Source organism: Engraulis encrasicolus, chromosome 5, assembly GCF_034702125.1.
Source record: "Engraulis encrasicolus isolate BLACKSEA-1 chromosome 5, IST_EnEncr_1.0, whole genome shotgun sequence".
Taxonomy (NCBI): domain Eukaryota; kingdom Metazoa; phylum Chordata; class Actinopteri; order Clupeiformes; family Engraulidae; genus Engraulis; species Engraulis encrasicolus.
The window spans coordinates 54,254,855-54,271,739 of record NC_085861.1 but is presented as its reverse complement, the minus strand read 5'-3'; positions in this window follow the sequence as shown (position 1 = coordinate 54,271,739).

Here is a 16,885-nt window from a genome sequence, read left to right as displayed (position 1 = left end):
AATCTATGAATATGCGCATTAGTCTACTCCGCAAATAGCCTATGTTTCCAAATCAAATGTTTCAGGCAGGAACGCGCACACGGATGAACACAACAGAAAACGGACATTGCATTATTTCCTAACCAGAACAGCTTAAAAACATTGTGCGTCAAATCTGACTGTCAGTTAAGAATAAAATGCATATGAGCCCACACAATCATACCAGAGATTCTAGGAGTAGCCTATAATCTCTGGTTGTGTGGGATAATGCCTCCGGCGCATGTTTGCCAGGAGAAGGACAACCAACTTTTTAAACAGCGCTATGCAATGCTAGCCTGGTCCTGACCATCCCATAATACTACCATTTCATTTCGTATTTATGGTCTGGCATTTGTTTGCTCTGAAGCCATTGTAGGAAGCAGGAAGTTTGCACTCAGTTATGGTTTGAAATTATTGGACACCTCTCACCCAATCGCTGGCAGTTACTCAACAACAACATAGCGCAGACCAATGGCTCTGGCGCAGATGTGTACGTCATTGTCACGAGCGTCCTCCCCCTTTCACCCCCACGTGGGGGGCGTATTCGATTATTGGCAGTTTTCTGGGGGGGCGTTGCGATCAAAATTCTACTGCTCCAGGCACTCCACAGAGAAACACGACTAGACTAGTAGTGGAGCCAATCCTTTGGCGGAAGTACGTAGGATGGCTCGCGAGGCTAATGCAACGCTATTGCTAAATCTCCGCTTAGCACAGATGCTAACAAATTATCAACCTGTTAACTTTGTGAGGAGAAATACAGTGTAGATTCGTTGTGCATAGTTTTCTGTAAATTGACATATTCCTGTGTTACTCCTGCTGTGGGGAGGCTTTGATGAGGGAGGGAGCGGGGAAGGGGGGCCCAATCAGAGATTTTTGTCCCGGGCCCAGCCAAAGCTGTCAGCGGCCCTGTGTGTGTGTGTGTGTGTGTGTGTGTGTGTGTGTGTGTGTGTGTGTGTGTGTGTGTGTGTGTGTGTGTGTGTGCGTGTGTGTGTGATCCGCCGTGATGCTGAGACCTGTTCAGCACCTTAGTTACATGTTTTGTCTGTGGCACCTGTAGCCTGATTATCATCAAGTTCAAATCTCTTCGAAGTGTTGCGAAGGTGTTGCGTCACTAGGAGGGCGCGGCCTGGCTACTGCTGTGGTGCAGTCCGGTTTGTCTGGCATCCTGGTGCTGTGTGGTTTATGTGGCATGATGGTGTTGTGTGGCCAGTTCAGCCTGTGGCATCCTTCATAGTGCTCTGTGGTTTGCTGTGTAATACACAGTGTGATTTTACTTTTCATTATTCCTGGGCCAAAGATGCAATTTAAAAGACTTTATGTTAAGAGCTGCTATGAGACATGAAACTTTTCGGCAAGCTTATTTAGCAAATATTTTTTGTGCATATATTTGAAAATCTGATTTAAAAAAAGTCTGCCTCACTAGTGACAAACCCCACCGCACGTCAATGACACACACACACACACACACAAACACACACACACACACACACACACACACACACACACACACACACACACACACACACACACACACACACACACACACACACACACACACACACACACAGGTAGTTCTGAACAGCGGTGGATGGTCTTCTAAAGTGTCAGATGGTAGTCCCGGTCCCAGTGGCTAGGTTTCCCACTGAGCTCTTTGTTTTCCCCCGAGTGAGATGTGGAGGAGCAGGCCAGGGGTTCAGACACACAGTTCAGGTCAGAGTTTTTTTTTTCCTGCATAACCTCAAAATGTAATGTTTGTAAGTAGTAGGCCTATCACCAGAATATATATGACAAACTCTTAACTGGAAATTGATGCAGTAGGCATATGCACACAAATACGCATGCACCAAGCACACACATGCACACATATATATAAACACACACACACACACACACACACACACACACACACACACACACACACACACACACACACACACACACACACACACACACACACACACACACACACACACACACACACACACACACACACACACACACACACAGAGAGACACACACACACACACACACACACACACACACACACACACACACACACACTGACCACAGTAACTCATATGATAATAATACCATAAAGAATAAAAACACTTGTGTGTGTGTGTTTCTGTGTGTTTGTTTATTTGTGTGTGTGTGTGTGTGTGTGTGTGTGTGTGTGTGTGTGTGTGTGTGTGTGTGTGTGTGTGTGTGTGTGTGTGTGTGTGTGTGTGTGTGTGTGTGTGTGTGTGTGTGTGTGTGTGTTATGTGTATCTGTCAGTGTGTATGGGTGGATGGGTTTGTGCGTGTGATTGTGTGTGTGAGAGTGTGTTTGGGTGCGTGCGTGCATGTGCGTGCGTGCGTGTTTGTGTGTGTGTGAATCCACTTCCATCCTTGCATTCCCATGCAGATTCTGCATGCCTCTGAATTATTCAGGCACCTGTCTCTGTCCCTGGGAGCGTAGGAACAAAAGAAGGAATGATGAAAAACAGAAAGTGGAGGGATGGAGTGACACACACTCATATCCTTCTCCCCGCCCTCTCTCTCGCACAATCACACACACACACACACACACACACACACACACACACACACACACACACACACACACACACACACACACACACACACACACACACACACACACACACAGTTGCTTTCTCTCACTCTCTCTCATGCTTGCATCTCTTTCTCTCTCTCTCTCTCTCTCTCTCTCTCTCTCTCTCTCTCTGCTTGCTTGCATCTCTCTCTATCTATCTCTCTCTCTCTCTTTCCCTTCTCTTTTTCTTTCTCCATGCCAGACAATCGCTTCATATTCAGCTCATCTCTCTGAGCACTGTTGTTCACTTCCTGTGGAGGCACACTGGATTTCCTGTTGTTGGTTTTGTCAGGCTTCATACTCTTGAATATTTGCTTTTGCTTAAATTACAAAGCATTGACAAACATGGAACCTCATGCTATGATAACCACAGAAAGTGATAAAAAAGGACCAGAAAAGGAGAAAAATAGCTGAAGCATCCTTCCTTGTTGTGAAGCTATGGTCTGTTTATATGATATTGCCTTATTTGTGGCATTTGAAAGGTATGTCTTGTCTACATGTTTTGGAATTGAAAATACATATTTGTTATATGTGTATCTATTTATTTCTGCTTGATTATTGCATAACAAAAGTATATATGCAAGTAAGGCTTATAATACTCCAAATAAGAGTCAAAGAGCATTAGAGAGTGCTGAAAATATTGTGGCCTGGCTACGCAAATACTCACTGTTGTCACCTTGGTCTATTTTATCTCTGATCAAACATTAGTCGGCATCTGGTGTGAAACGTGTAAGTGTCACCTTGACAACAGACAAGGAAAGAGAGAGGGGGTGGTGAGATGAGAGAAAAAAGAATGAGAGAGAGAAAGAAAGATAAAGGCATAAGACTGCCATTTACCTTTCTTTCTTTCTTTCTTTCTTTCTTTCTTTCTTTCTTTCTTTCTTTCTTTCTTTCTTTCTTTCTTTCTTTCTTTCTTTCTCTTACTGTGTGTGTGTGTGTGTGTGTGTGTGTGTGTGTGTGTGTGTGTGTGTGTGTGTGTGTGTGTGTGTGTGTGTGTGTGTGTGTGTGTGTGTGTGTGTGTGTGTTATAATGTGTGTTTGAGTCCTAAAACCTTGTCATCCCCTCTCCCCTTTGAGCTGCCAATTGAAACAATTAACATCCGCTTCTCTCTCTTCCCTCAGGTATTAAAGTGAAACCCAGACAGACATTAGCCGTGTGTCTGGATAAGTTCATCGCCCTGCTCGCCTTTTTATGTGTCATCAAAGTGTACAGCGCTTTGTTTACTCGCAACACAATAAGAGCTCTGAAACAATAGGGTAAACATAATAAGCATTATATTCTCTTTCATCGCCTCGTCTCTTTGATCCCTCCATCCCCATCCCACCTGACTCCATCGCTCTTGTTCATCCTTGCATTTATGAGGACGCACGCCCTAGCCTATTAATGGCCCAAACAATGATTTTGACAGTTGCAGGATGATTTAAATCACGCTCGCCTTCCTCTCTTCCTCCCTCCGTTCCCTCCTCTTCTTTGATAACGGCACGTGTGCGTGTGTGTATATGTGTGTATGTGTGTGTATGTGTACCCCCGCGCACATCCAGGCGCCTTGTTGGCAATGATTGATTACCCAATATCTAATTAAAAGCTGATCCAATCACTTATTATGCAGAGGGGAACAAACAAACCCAAGTCGGCTGTCGGTGCGCGGTGATTGATGACGGCTCCTATCCGTCTTTTGTTTGCGCCAATGTCTCGACGCTTGTTACAACCCGTAGGGCCGCCGGTAGACAATGCTTCCTGTCAGCCACGGGGGCCGGCTCGCCAAAAAAAGGGAGCCCGACCGACCGGCTTCTTTCTCACTCGCCCCCTCTCTGCAACCCCACCCACCCATCCACCCACTCACCTCAGTGTTCCTCTTGGCCAGCGGAAACGCCAGTGCCACACATCCACACTCCTCCCCTCCCCTCACACACACACACACACGATGAAACGGAAGTGGGGAAAGCGTGGGATGGGGTGGGTTGTGAGCGAAGTGCGGAATGGGTGGGATGGGGTGGGTTAAAGTTGTATGGGGAAAGGCGCGGGGGGGTATATAAAGTGGTTGGTGGAGAGGGCTGATCGGAAAGATGGGGATGAGGAGGAAGTGGACGCGGGTGGAGGAGGAGGAGATGGTGTTGTAGTGGGATGGAGTGGGATGGGGGACTTAGAGTGGTCTGTGCATTTGGGGAGGAGGAGGAGGCCGATGAAGGAGGTGATGATGGGAAGATGTAATAGGGGGTTTAGAGGAGGTGGGTGGAGTCAGTGGGTCATTGGTGGAGGGGTTAGAGCAGTTTCTTGAGGGGTTGAGGCGGGTGGTTGGAGGTGGGTGTTGGCGGATGTGTGTGTGTGTTGGGGGGAGGGGGGTTGACAGGAAGAGATTTGTTGGGGTGTCAGCCCTATTAAAGTGAAAGTGGTGTGCCCACCCTGAGGTCACTCTGGGTCAGAGGGACAGGGGGGGGAGAGACGGCTCGGAGGCCTGTGTCTGAATGGGGAGGGGGGAGTTAAACAGCCAAGTTTGACCTCCCCCCCTCTCTCTCTCTCTCTCTCTCTCTCTCTCTCTCTCTCTCTCTCTCTCTCTCTCTCTCTCTCTCTCTCTCTCTCTCTCTCTCTCTCTCCTGTCTCTCTCTCTCTCTCTCTCTCTCTCTCTCTCTCTCTCTCACACACACACACACACACACACACACACACACACACACACACACACACACACACACACACACACACACACACACACACACACACACACACCATCTCTGCCTTAAACAGACACACAAAGCTCAGAGGGCTGAAACTGTTTACACTCTGAGTTCCCAGTGGACAGGAGAGGCACCAATGAATGTGTAATGGCCCTGGCGAGGAGCCGCTCTCTAATTTTATCAGCCTATAGCCAAAAGGAGCAAACAGCAGAAAGAAAGAAAGAAAGAAAGAAAGAAAGAAAGAAAGAAAGAAAGAAAGAAAGAAAGAAAGAAAGAAAGAAAGAAAGAAAGAAAGAAAGAAAGAAAGAAAGAAAGAAAGATACAGTGTAATGTGTTCACTGGTAATAGGCCTCTGTCCAAACTGGGACACTGTATGAACAGTTTTGTTGGTGTGACGGACGATATCTTTTGATGAATAGACATGTGTTCTGGTGATGGTCTGGTTGGAAAGACATTGTATGACATGGTTTGTTGACACTTTTTGTTCAGCTGTTTTAGAGGAATTGAGTGGCTGAAAGGTCTAATTGTCCCATATTCAAGGCATGGCTTGATCACTAGGTCTTTACCTACACAAAAACTGCACTACCTTGGGAAACAAATTAGGGTAACTGTGCAACAAAAATGTTCTCATCATATGTTATTACCATAACTGGCTTACTGTCCTTGCAAGTATGTACTACCATGGCGATACTTACTGCAGTGCTTAATAACAAAGCAAGACATTAGTCAAAGTAATTCACAGTCGAAATAAAGAGTGAACTATTTGCCTGTGTGGCAAAAATACTATTAGGCCAGACCTGAAATGAAAGCGCTTCTGTGAAATGTAATGTCGTTTGAAAAGCAATTTATAATTGTCTCTGTCTCTAGCATTCTCCTTCTCCTCATTACACCAGCACTGACTAAATTGAGTGACCTTGGTTAAATGCAGAACCGCTAAAGATAGCTGAAACTTTAAAGTGGGTGACAGGGACTATTTCAATTGGGTTTTTTTATTTCCGGGTGTACTCTGTTAGTATTACATATACATGTCATGTGCACTGTCTGTGTAGTGCATTTCAGTTGGTTTTCTTTGCAGGTGTGTTCTGTATTGCATACACGTGCACTGTGTAGTGCATGAGTGCGTGTGCATTTGTGTTTGCCAAAGTGAGAAAAGTCGACGGCTTTTATGTGTGCGCATGTGTGAGTACATGCCATGCTCTTCACACACAGTGATCTTTTTGGTGGGCTTGGCACGATCAGAAAAAAAAGGGAGGGGGCAACAAATGATTTGACATATATCAAACAACGTGGGCAGTGACAGCGGTCGGCATTCATCAAAAAAACGTTCTCATTTCCTGAAGAATTAATCAATAAATAATGAATTCGGCACGTGAAGAGGCGCCGGGGCCACCCCGCCGCTAGGAATTTGTCCTTGTCTGAACGCTAGATTGATATATTTATTATTTATCAGATTAATCATGGCAGGAGCTGTACAGAGCCAGGTTGGGGCTCATCTCTCTCGATTGGGGGCATACACGTGTGTGTGTGTGTGTGTGTGTGTGTGTGTGTGTGTGTGTGTGTGTGTGTGTGCTTGTGCTTGCATGTGCGTGTGCGTGTGCGCGCGCGCATGTGTGTGTGTGTGTGTGTATGTGTGTGGCCATGTGAGAGAGTGTGTGGGGATGTGCAGCTGTGTTATTGTGGAAGGTGGAGAAGGAGGAGGAAGACAACAAGGAGAAGAAGAGGAGGGGGGGGGGTCACGAGAGGAACACTAGAGGGCCTGAGAACAATTGGAGGAGGGCTTTGTAGCATAAAGGCTTTTAAACAACAGAGGAGGGAGAGGGAGGGAGAGAGAGAAAGGGAGAGAGATATAGAGAGATATGCTGTCATTGATCTGACAGTGTAGTCAGGGCAGCAAGATGCTAAGGTCAGGAGTGTTTATTTGCAGGGCAGTCCTCAAACTGTCATTCATTCTCCCTCGTTTCCAACACGCCCGCACACACACACACACACACACACACACACACATACACATGCATGCACACAAACACACAGACACATATACAGTGAGGAGAATAAGTATTTGATCCCTTGCTGATTTTGTTGGTTTGCCCACTAATAAAGACATGATCAGTCTTTAATGTTAATGATAATATGTATTCTAATATGGAGAGACAGAATATCAAAAAGAAAATCCAGAAATTACCTCTAAAGAATATATAATAGTTGATTTATATTTAATTGAGGGAAATAAGTATTTGATCCCCTGCCAACCGTTAAGAGTTCTGATCCCGCAGATCAAATGGCACTTCCAATCAACTTGTTATCTGAATTGAACACACCTGTTAATAGTAACCTGCACAAAAGACACATTGAATCTGCAGAATCAGTCCATAGAATCAGTCAATCAATCAAACTAAACTCGCCAACATGGGACAGACCAAAAAGCTGTCAAAGGATGTCAGGGACAAGATTTTAGAACTCAACAAGGCTGAAATGGGCTCCTGGATATTAAAGAGCAAACTGTTGGTGCATTTCTTCCCAATTTTAGGACATACAAAATTATCATCAATCATCAATCTTAGGCCTGTCTCTGGTTCCATACAAGATTTGACCTTGTGGGAATTATATAGTAATAATAATAATAATAACCAGAAAAAAGGAGATAAAGCACCTTAAAACGGTATGGGAGGAGCTAGGAAATTATCTCAAGGCAGCTGGGACCTCAATCACTAAGAAAACTATTGGAAACACTTGATACCACAGCGGATTAAAATCCTGCAGTGCATTTATGGTACCCCGGCTTCAGAAGGAACCTGTTCAGTCTCACCTGAGGTTTGCCAATGAACATCAATCTGGATTAGGATATGATTGGGAGGTGCTGGAATGAGATGACACCAAAATCAAACTGTTTGGCATTAACACAACTCGATGTGTTTGGAGGAGGAGAAATGCTGCCTAAGAACAACACCTTCTCCAACATCGTAAATGAAAGTGGTAACATTATGTTTTGAGGTTGTTTGTCTGGCCAAGACACAGGACAACTTCACATCGTCAAGAAATGGATGGAGGGAGACATGCAAACGCGCAATGCTGCATGCCAACCTCTTTCCCTCCACCACTAGACTGAAGGTGGGTCATGGATTGGCCTCCCAATATGATAATAATCCATAACATACAGCCCAAGCAACGAAGGAGTAGCTCAAGCAGAAGCACATTAAGGTCATGAAGTGGCCTAGACAGTTTCCAAACATTAACTCTCTATTAATCCTGTGAAGGGAACAGAAGCTCCCATTTGGCAAGCTACAGGCATACAACTTAAGTGATTTAGAGATGATCTGCAAAGAAAAGTGGACAAAAATCATTCCTAATATATCCACAAACATTGTCATTAACTGAAAGAAACATCTGACCTCTGTATGAGAAAGCAAGGGCTTTGCCACCAAGTATTTTGTCTTCTTTGACTAGAGGGGTCAAATACTTATTTTCCTCAATGGAATACAAATCAATTAAAATATATTCTTCAAAGTTATTTTCTGGATTTTCTTTTTGATATTCTGTCTCTCTATATTAGAATACATTTTATCATTAATATTATAGAATGATCATGTCTTTATTAGTGGGCAAACCAACAAAATAAGCAAGGGATCAAATACTTATTCTCCTCACTGTACATATACACACACACACGCACGCGCGCGCGCACACACACACACACACACACACACACACACACACACACACACACACACACACACACACACACACACACACACACACGTGCGTGCGCGCATACACACACACACACACACACACACACACACACACACACACGTGCGTGCGCGCCTACACACACACACACACACGCTTGCACTCGAACGCACAATTACACGCACTCATACGCACAGTCACACAAAAAATCACATGTTTATTTATTGCAGAAATATTTTCACTGTGTTTGATGCCAGGTGTTTTATTCTTATTGTACTGTATGTGTTTATTTGCATTTCATACAACAAGCCCTGAGTGGTTATTTGGAAAGGATGACATCAAGCCTTGTGTAAAGGTAGAAGAATGACCAATTTATGAACTTGAGACAAAATACAGGCATTGACCAATAAAGGCCTAAAATTCTGGATGGCCTAAAAGTCTAAAAAGGAGAGTTAACCCATGACTTCTTCACTCCTTTACACTCAGGGTCCATCTCCCATTATGACGTTATAGACATTTACAGTAGAACAGAAGCATACAGTATAAAACCTATAAAACTTTAAAGTTAAAAGTTTTACCTCATGCCTTTGTTTGTGAAGCACAAGTGGTGGGGAGGTTAAGACAAAGAAGTTAATAGTTTTGTATCTGTTAAAAAAACCCACATATTTCTTTTTATACCTGTCAAGTCTGGTGGTTTTCAACAGCTCTCTAATGTGTCACAAACATGACACTGAATCTCACGGATGTCACTAATATTTCACATCGTTTTCACACTCAGCAGCACAAAATAATAATTACAAGCTCAAAAGACAGCTGCATGGAGTGAGTTTGAGGAGACTTTGTGGTTTAGCATGAGTCCCAAGTTTGAGAATCGACACGCCTGATAGGAATGGCACCTGATGTGCAAACTTGAAGTAGGCCTAAGGATAATGTAAAGTGACGCATAACTGTGAACGATGAATCAAGTTGTTTTAACCTAATCAACGGCATTTTCACAAATGTGCAACTACCTGCGTTCTCTGAGTTATGGTTTCTAATGGGATTGGCTTCTAGCACGATTGAGGCAGGGCATGCATAGGCTACATTATCAATATGAATGGTGCGACTGGTTGTGACTTTGTGAAGGAGCAAAAGAAGGCATCACTTCTGACAGTGCATACACACCGGTATCAGTCCGAAACGGTTAGAATATATGTAAACAATCGGAAATGCTGCTCCAAGATGCGCTTGAGAACACGGACTGGGAGCTTTTCCGGGTATCCTCAAATGACGTCAGTGAATATGCAGACACGGTAGGGTGCTACATTAAATTCCTGATAAACGATATTATAGAGACTGTCAAAATAAAAGTTTACCCAAATCAGAAACCCTGGGTAGACAAAACTGTGAAAGCAGCACTTGCACTCCGTTCTGCTTCATACAAGGCTGGTATTTTATCAGGTGATATGTCAGGCTATAAAGATGCAGTTTATGGACTGAGGAGGACTGTGAAGGCCACAAAGACGCACTATAGAGACAAAGTGGAAGCTGACTTTCAGGCTGGTGATCCTGCCACCATCTGGAAGGGCCTTCGGGTCATGACTGATCTTAAATCCAAGCCCAGCTCCATTGATAGCACTGAGCTCTCTTTTGCTGATGAGTTAAACACATTTTATGCACGTTCGACCTTGCCAACCCCATGGTAGCTGTCACTGAAGAGTCTAGTGGAACCGGGACTCCTCCTTTCATTATCAGTGAGAGTGATGTGAGGGGAGTGTTCAGAGGCGTAAATGGAAGAAAGGCAACATGCCCTGATCATATTCTTGGCAGGGTTCTGAAATCCTGTGCTGATCAACCAGCCCCCGTATATGCTGAGATCTTTAATTTGTCACTTGCCCAGGCCGTTGTCCCATCTTGTTTTAAACACTCAATCATAGTTCCTGTGCTCAAGAACAGCAAGCCAGCAGGCCTGAATGACTACTGCCCAGCAAACCTCTCGGACTTGCACTGCTCCCGGAGACGTTAAGTGAACGTGAATATCTTGGTATGCATGTACCGTGAGAGATCCTTTAGTACAGTAGCGTCAACTTATGAGCTTTGTTGACTAAAAAGCTGAATGGCAGTAGGTTACAGCTAGCATTTGCTTACAATAAGCTTCAGATTTTAACAGTAGAAACATAGATGGGATGGCTGGTAAATTTCAGTCCTAAACCTGGTAGGCTATCTTCCACGATGTGACTCTGCAGTTCTAGAGTGGGCAGGATACATTCAGGAACCATTGGGAGGGGTGTGATGATGCAGTCTAGTTACTTGATTGCATTGGAGAGGCAGGTTGGTGGACAGAATTTGAGTCAATGCCAGATTTTCATATGGTAGCTTTAGTATTTTGTTTACTTCAATTTAAACATGGCAATCCATTCAATACTAATGACATAAGTGTCTTCTATATTTTGTAGTCCCACGGGACAATGCTGGTGTTTTTTTATTTGTTGGTTTATTTGTTTGTTTATTTTTGTATTTGGGACTGGTCCACTCTTTAGAGTGGGGCGGTCCATTGGTCCATCACCAATATACAGGTATAAACAGTTTACTAAGTCAAGCAGGCCTTTGAAAACCACTTATACACTGTATGTGTGAGGGGCTAGTTTAAGTCACAAATGCCATGGTGATTTTTAAGGTCCCAGTCCAGCCCTATATACATCTACTGATGAGATTATACACACAGAGCGTGAAGAAATGTTGTAATATTCAGATGTTTGCTTCAATTAGACTGCTCAGTCTATGTAACCACACTGTGTGTGTGTGTACTAAGACCAAACAGATTGGCAAGAGAGGGGGGAAGGAGCAAGGACAGAAAACCAAGGAGAGGGAAAGACAATGTAAGCTCAACAATCAATATGCACAATGTCATCAGGAGAAAAACACGAGAGAGGCGGAGAACATCAGAGAGCCAGAGAGAGAGAGAGAGAGAGAAAGAGAGATAGCGGGAGAGAGAGAGAGAGAGAGAGAGGTAATGATGGGGAATAAGAGAGGGAGAGTGAGAGAGATGCCGTCAGGAGGATTCTGCAGTCATGGCATTGGGCGGATCAGTCGATATCACTCGTCTCACGCTGATGACCTCACACCTGCGCTCACCACTCTCTTCCGCACCATTACACACTCGGATGGAAGGAGCCCTGCTCCGATCCAGAGGTCTCCTTTCCGAGTATGTGCGCGCGTGTGTGTGTCAGTGGTCTTGTTTGAGAGTGATGAATGGAGTTTTAATTTCGGCACGGCAAAGCCGTCACGCCTGTGATAGACACATGCACACGGATGCACGTACGCACACGCACGCACACACACACACACACACACACACACACACACACACACACACACACACACACACACACACACACACACACACACACACACACACAGACTCACTCTTCAAAGCATCCAACCTACTCATAAGCCTATTCACACCAGTTCAGGATTCAGACATTTATTTTAAAGTGTGTGCTTATCCTTCTACACACTCACAATAAAAGATGCACTTCACACATAGGAATAGTCGCTCAATGGCTAATATTTATGAAAAGGACTGGACAGTAACTCCCTATAACAACTTCATTGTTGTATTGAAGATAAATGTACAATAAGTGCCTGTTAACACCAGGTGCGGTTAATTCGCTCTCCCTAATTTTGTTTGGCTGCCCCCTAACTTTTGATTGTTGCACATGCTCTTAGCAGGATCCTGAGATGCTGAGGATGATTATTGAGTTCACCTGTGCCTGGAGGCGGTGCTGCATAAGTAGAGGCGATGACCATCCATCTCTCTCGCTCACTTCCGGCTTGCCACTTCCCACTCGCCTGCCCGTTTGTGACCTGCATTTGCCGTTGGCATTTGCCTGTTTTTTTGACTCTGCCTTTTAGGCCTGTACTTTCATTTTTGACTTTAACGGCTTAGCCTTTTTCATTCTGTGCCTTTACGGCTTTGACCATTTTGTGCTTTGATGTAGGAGCGCGGCTCCTCTTTTGTTAATATTATTGAATATTGTACCCCTAGACGACATCATTAAATTACCCTCGAGTACCCTTTTCCGTTGTTTCGAGTCCATCTATGTTACCGTTTGTAACAGTGCCTGATACGGTCTGGCTAATATTAAGTTTGGATAGGAGACACAACAATAACATGCACACATGAATTGCAATCACATAAAATCAATGTCTATCTCTCTGTCTGTCTATCTCTCTGTCTGCCTCTCTCTCTCTCTCTCTCTCTCTCTCTCTCTCTCTCTCTCTCTCTCTCTCTCTCTCTCTCCTTCTTTTTTCAAGAGACGCATGCACGCATGCACACCCTGCCTTCCTTCTTCCCTCCCTTCCTTCCTTCCGTCATATACACGGCTCGGTCTCACCGCAACCTGTCAGCGTGAAATTTGGCAGCACAATCAAAAGTCGGGCTCATGTCGGTGTGAAAAACCCATTTGTGTTCCAAAAACAAAACATTTCCCATCATGTAATGGGGCCGAGGCGGCCCGAGCAGCCTGCAGTCGCCCGTCTCCTCTGCCATGCAAAGAGAAGAGAGACCTCATCAAGCACCCCTGCTTTCTATTTACCCCCATAAAAAGACACCGCCTCAGCGGAAAATGAAGGCAGGCAGGTAAGCCATCCATCCGCCCACCTCCCCCTTTATGGAATCACAAAGGCATACATACATACAAATGCACACAGACACTGACACACAAACATACACACACTCACACACTTTCTCTCTCCTGTCTCTTTCTTTTTACACACACACACACACACACACACACACACACACACACACACACACACACACACACACACACACACACACAAATATTTGCCTTCAAATCTGTAGGGACTGACCACTTTGACATAAAGTCATATTGTGTCTGAGTTTTTAGTCCCCTAAATTTGTCCATCAATTATTTACTGCCGCCTGCGATGGTATAAAGTGTAGGAAATTACAATGGGTTGGTGGCAGGCTGTGGGGGTCCTGTTTGCTTCCAGGCAAGAAAAAAGAAAGAATACATACAACCACCACCCCCATCAGCATCTCCTACACACACACACACACACACACACACACACACACACACACACACACACACACACACATACACACACGCACACACACACACACACACACACACACACACACACACACACACACACACACACACACACTATAAACACACACAGGACTATAAACACACACAAAAGCCCACCTAATGTGCCCAAGCCTCCGGGCCTCCACAACCCCAACCCAAGCCCACCCACCCGTCCCATCCTGTCCACCATGCCCCCCCCCCTCCCCAGAATTATTTATGCATTGGAAAACAGTGTGCAAGGGCCAACGGAGGCAGGCAGACACATTATTTTAAACCTTTCATAACACGCATCAATATTTCATGGGGAAAATAAATAAAGAATGCGGGGGTAGAGTCTTGTTTGGAGGACAGCTGTAGCGGCACGCTTGGCTGGGCTTCGGTGAGGCGCGGTGCGTTGTGGTGCCGCGTGGTGCTGCGCGGGGCCGGGCTCCTGGGACTCTGCAGCGTAGCAGGCGTAGACCGGGACCGCTGACAGCTTTCACTGGGCCCAGGACAAAGTCATCTGCAAGGAACCCCCCACTCAATATAATGAGGACTCAGTTCTAAAGCCCCCTCTGTCCTTGGGGCCCAGGACAACTGACCCCTGTGTCACCCGGCTCCTCCATCCCCCTGTCGGCTTCCCTGGGCGTAGGCCATCGGCGTAAAGCCCCTCCATTTCTTTTTAATCATCCACTTAGTGCATTGTGGGTATAGTGGTCGAGCTGTCAAGGTGAGCCGAGACATACAGCGGCGGCGGCTTTCTTTTCCTGTTTCTTCTAATTATTCCTCTTTGTTTTTTTTCTTCTTCTCCTTGCTCTTTTTTATATATGTCTCTCTTTTTTTCCCTTCCTCCTTACTGTTATTCTCCAATTTCTCATCCCTCTTCTTCTTCTTCTTCTTCTTCTTCTTCTTCTTCTTCTTCTCCTTCTTCTTCTTCTTCTCAGTCACCTTCTGAAGGGCATTGTCTCATTCGTCTTCTCCTTGATCTCTTTCCCCTCTCTCTTTGTTGTTGTCCTAATTGGCTAATTGTCACAATCAAAAGCGCCCAAAATCAAATTGTACTGAGCCCCACACCCCCCACCTCCTCTCTACAATCCACCTGCACCACCACCACCATCCCCCTCCTACTCTCCTCCCTATAGTGAACTGAGGTCTCTGACTTAAACTGCATTGATTGCTAAAGTACCCTCCCTGGTTGTCAGCTGGGTAAGCCCTACACTTGGGGTAGCCCCAACAGATGCTTCAATAGCCTTGGTCTCACTAGCCGCGCTTCAGCGGCCCGGGGCCGCCCGGGGCTCAGGAGAGTGGCCGGCTCGGAGCTGCCGGCCCCGGGCCATTTTTTGCCTGATCGGACTCATAGCCGACCCCAGGCACATTCAGGTACACGCCTTGTTTGTGAAACGTCAGTCGGGCACAGCCCACTTTCGCCCCAAATCACAGAAGGACAACAACAGAACAACGACAAAGGAGAAGAAAACGGGGCAAACTCTGCTGGAGCAGGTCGCCGTTTGGCTCGTAGCCTACGGACAAAGACGACAAGAACTGCAAAGAAAATGGCTTGCCTTTCAAGAACAGTTTTATTACATGGCAAAGTTGTCGATTCAGAAGCTGTATGGGACGCAGCGCATGTTAAGAAGACAAAGACGCATGAAAAACATGTTTTTCCATGAAAAGAGCTAACTTAGAAAGAACTGGTCTTGTGTTGGGGACGTACAAATGTAGCCTATTTAGACCGTCGGTTTAATTCGAGGGAACAAAGAACACAGCGACAAAACAGATTTCCTCTCTATCCGGCTGGAGAATAACGCCAATTGTTTACTTGAAGTAGCGGCCGCTTAAGGTTAAATAACTGTGGATTGAAAGAACATAAAAACGTTCCGTAAAAAAATGTAAAAAGCTAAGAATCTCAGCTTTCGAACAAGCCCTAACACATGTCTGTAGGTCTAGGTTAAGGAGATCGCTGGCTGTTAGGAAAAAAATGACGAGATAAAAAAAATAGTTGGAAAGCGCTATTTTTTCACTTGCAACAGCGGCCGCTTACAGTTTAATAACTTTTGAATGAAAGAACATAAAAACGTTCCGTAAAAAACTGTAAAAAGCTAAGAATCTCAGCTTTCGAACAAGCCCTAACACATGTCTGTAGGTCTAGGTTAAGGAGATCGCTGGCTGTTAGGGAAAAATTACGAGATAAAAAAAAATGGATGGAAAGCGCTATTTTTTCACTTGCAACAGCGGCCGCTTACAGTTCAATAACTTTTGAATGAAATAACATAAAAACGTGCCGTAAAAAACTGTAAAAAGCTAAGAATCTCAGCTTTCGAACAAGCCCTAACACATGTCTGTAGGAGAAGGAGATCGCTGGTTATTTATATATTTAGACCTATATATCTTTTAGATTAGGACTCTTTAGCTTAGATTCACCATGGCGTGAAAGCACAGGGGGACTTATCGCTAAATTCTGGGCAAATTATTAGTTTGGGGTGTTTGGCTTTCTTATGGCATAATTTCATAAGATGCAACTTTGGCACTTCTGTTTGTGTTTTTAAAGTTATTTAGCCAACATAACTTTTTTGTTGTTATCAGGGCATCATGGGCACCACACACTTAAACTTGGGATGTCATAGCTAAGTCATGTCGGCTTTTTTCTGCTTTTAGCCGCCAACTCTTGTGCCATTATCGTGATTTGGCATGCTTTCCACTGGACACCAATAAAAAGTGTCTCACAAATACTCACACATGACGGCTTATTTAGCTTTTGCGCTATTATCGCCGAAGGTCTGGTAGGCTATATCGCACGTGGGCTATATCGCCCGAGGTTGACCCCGCCTCCGAGC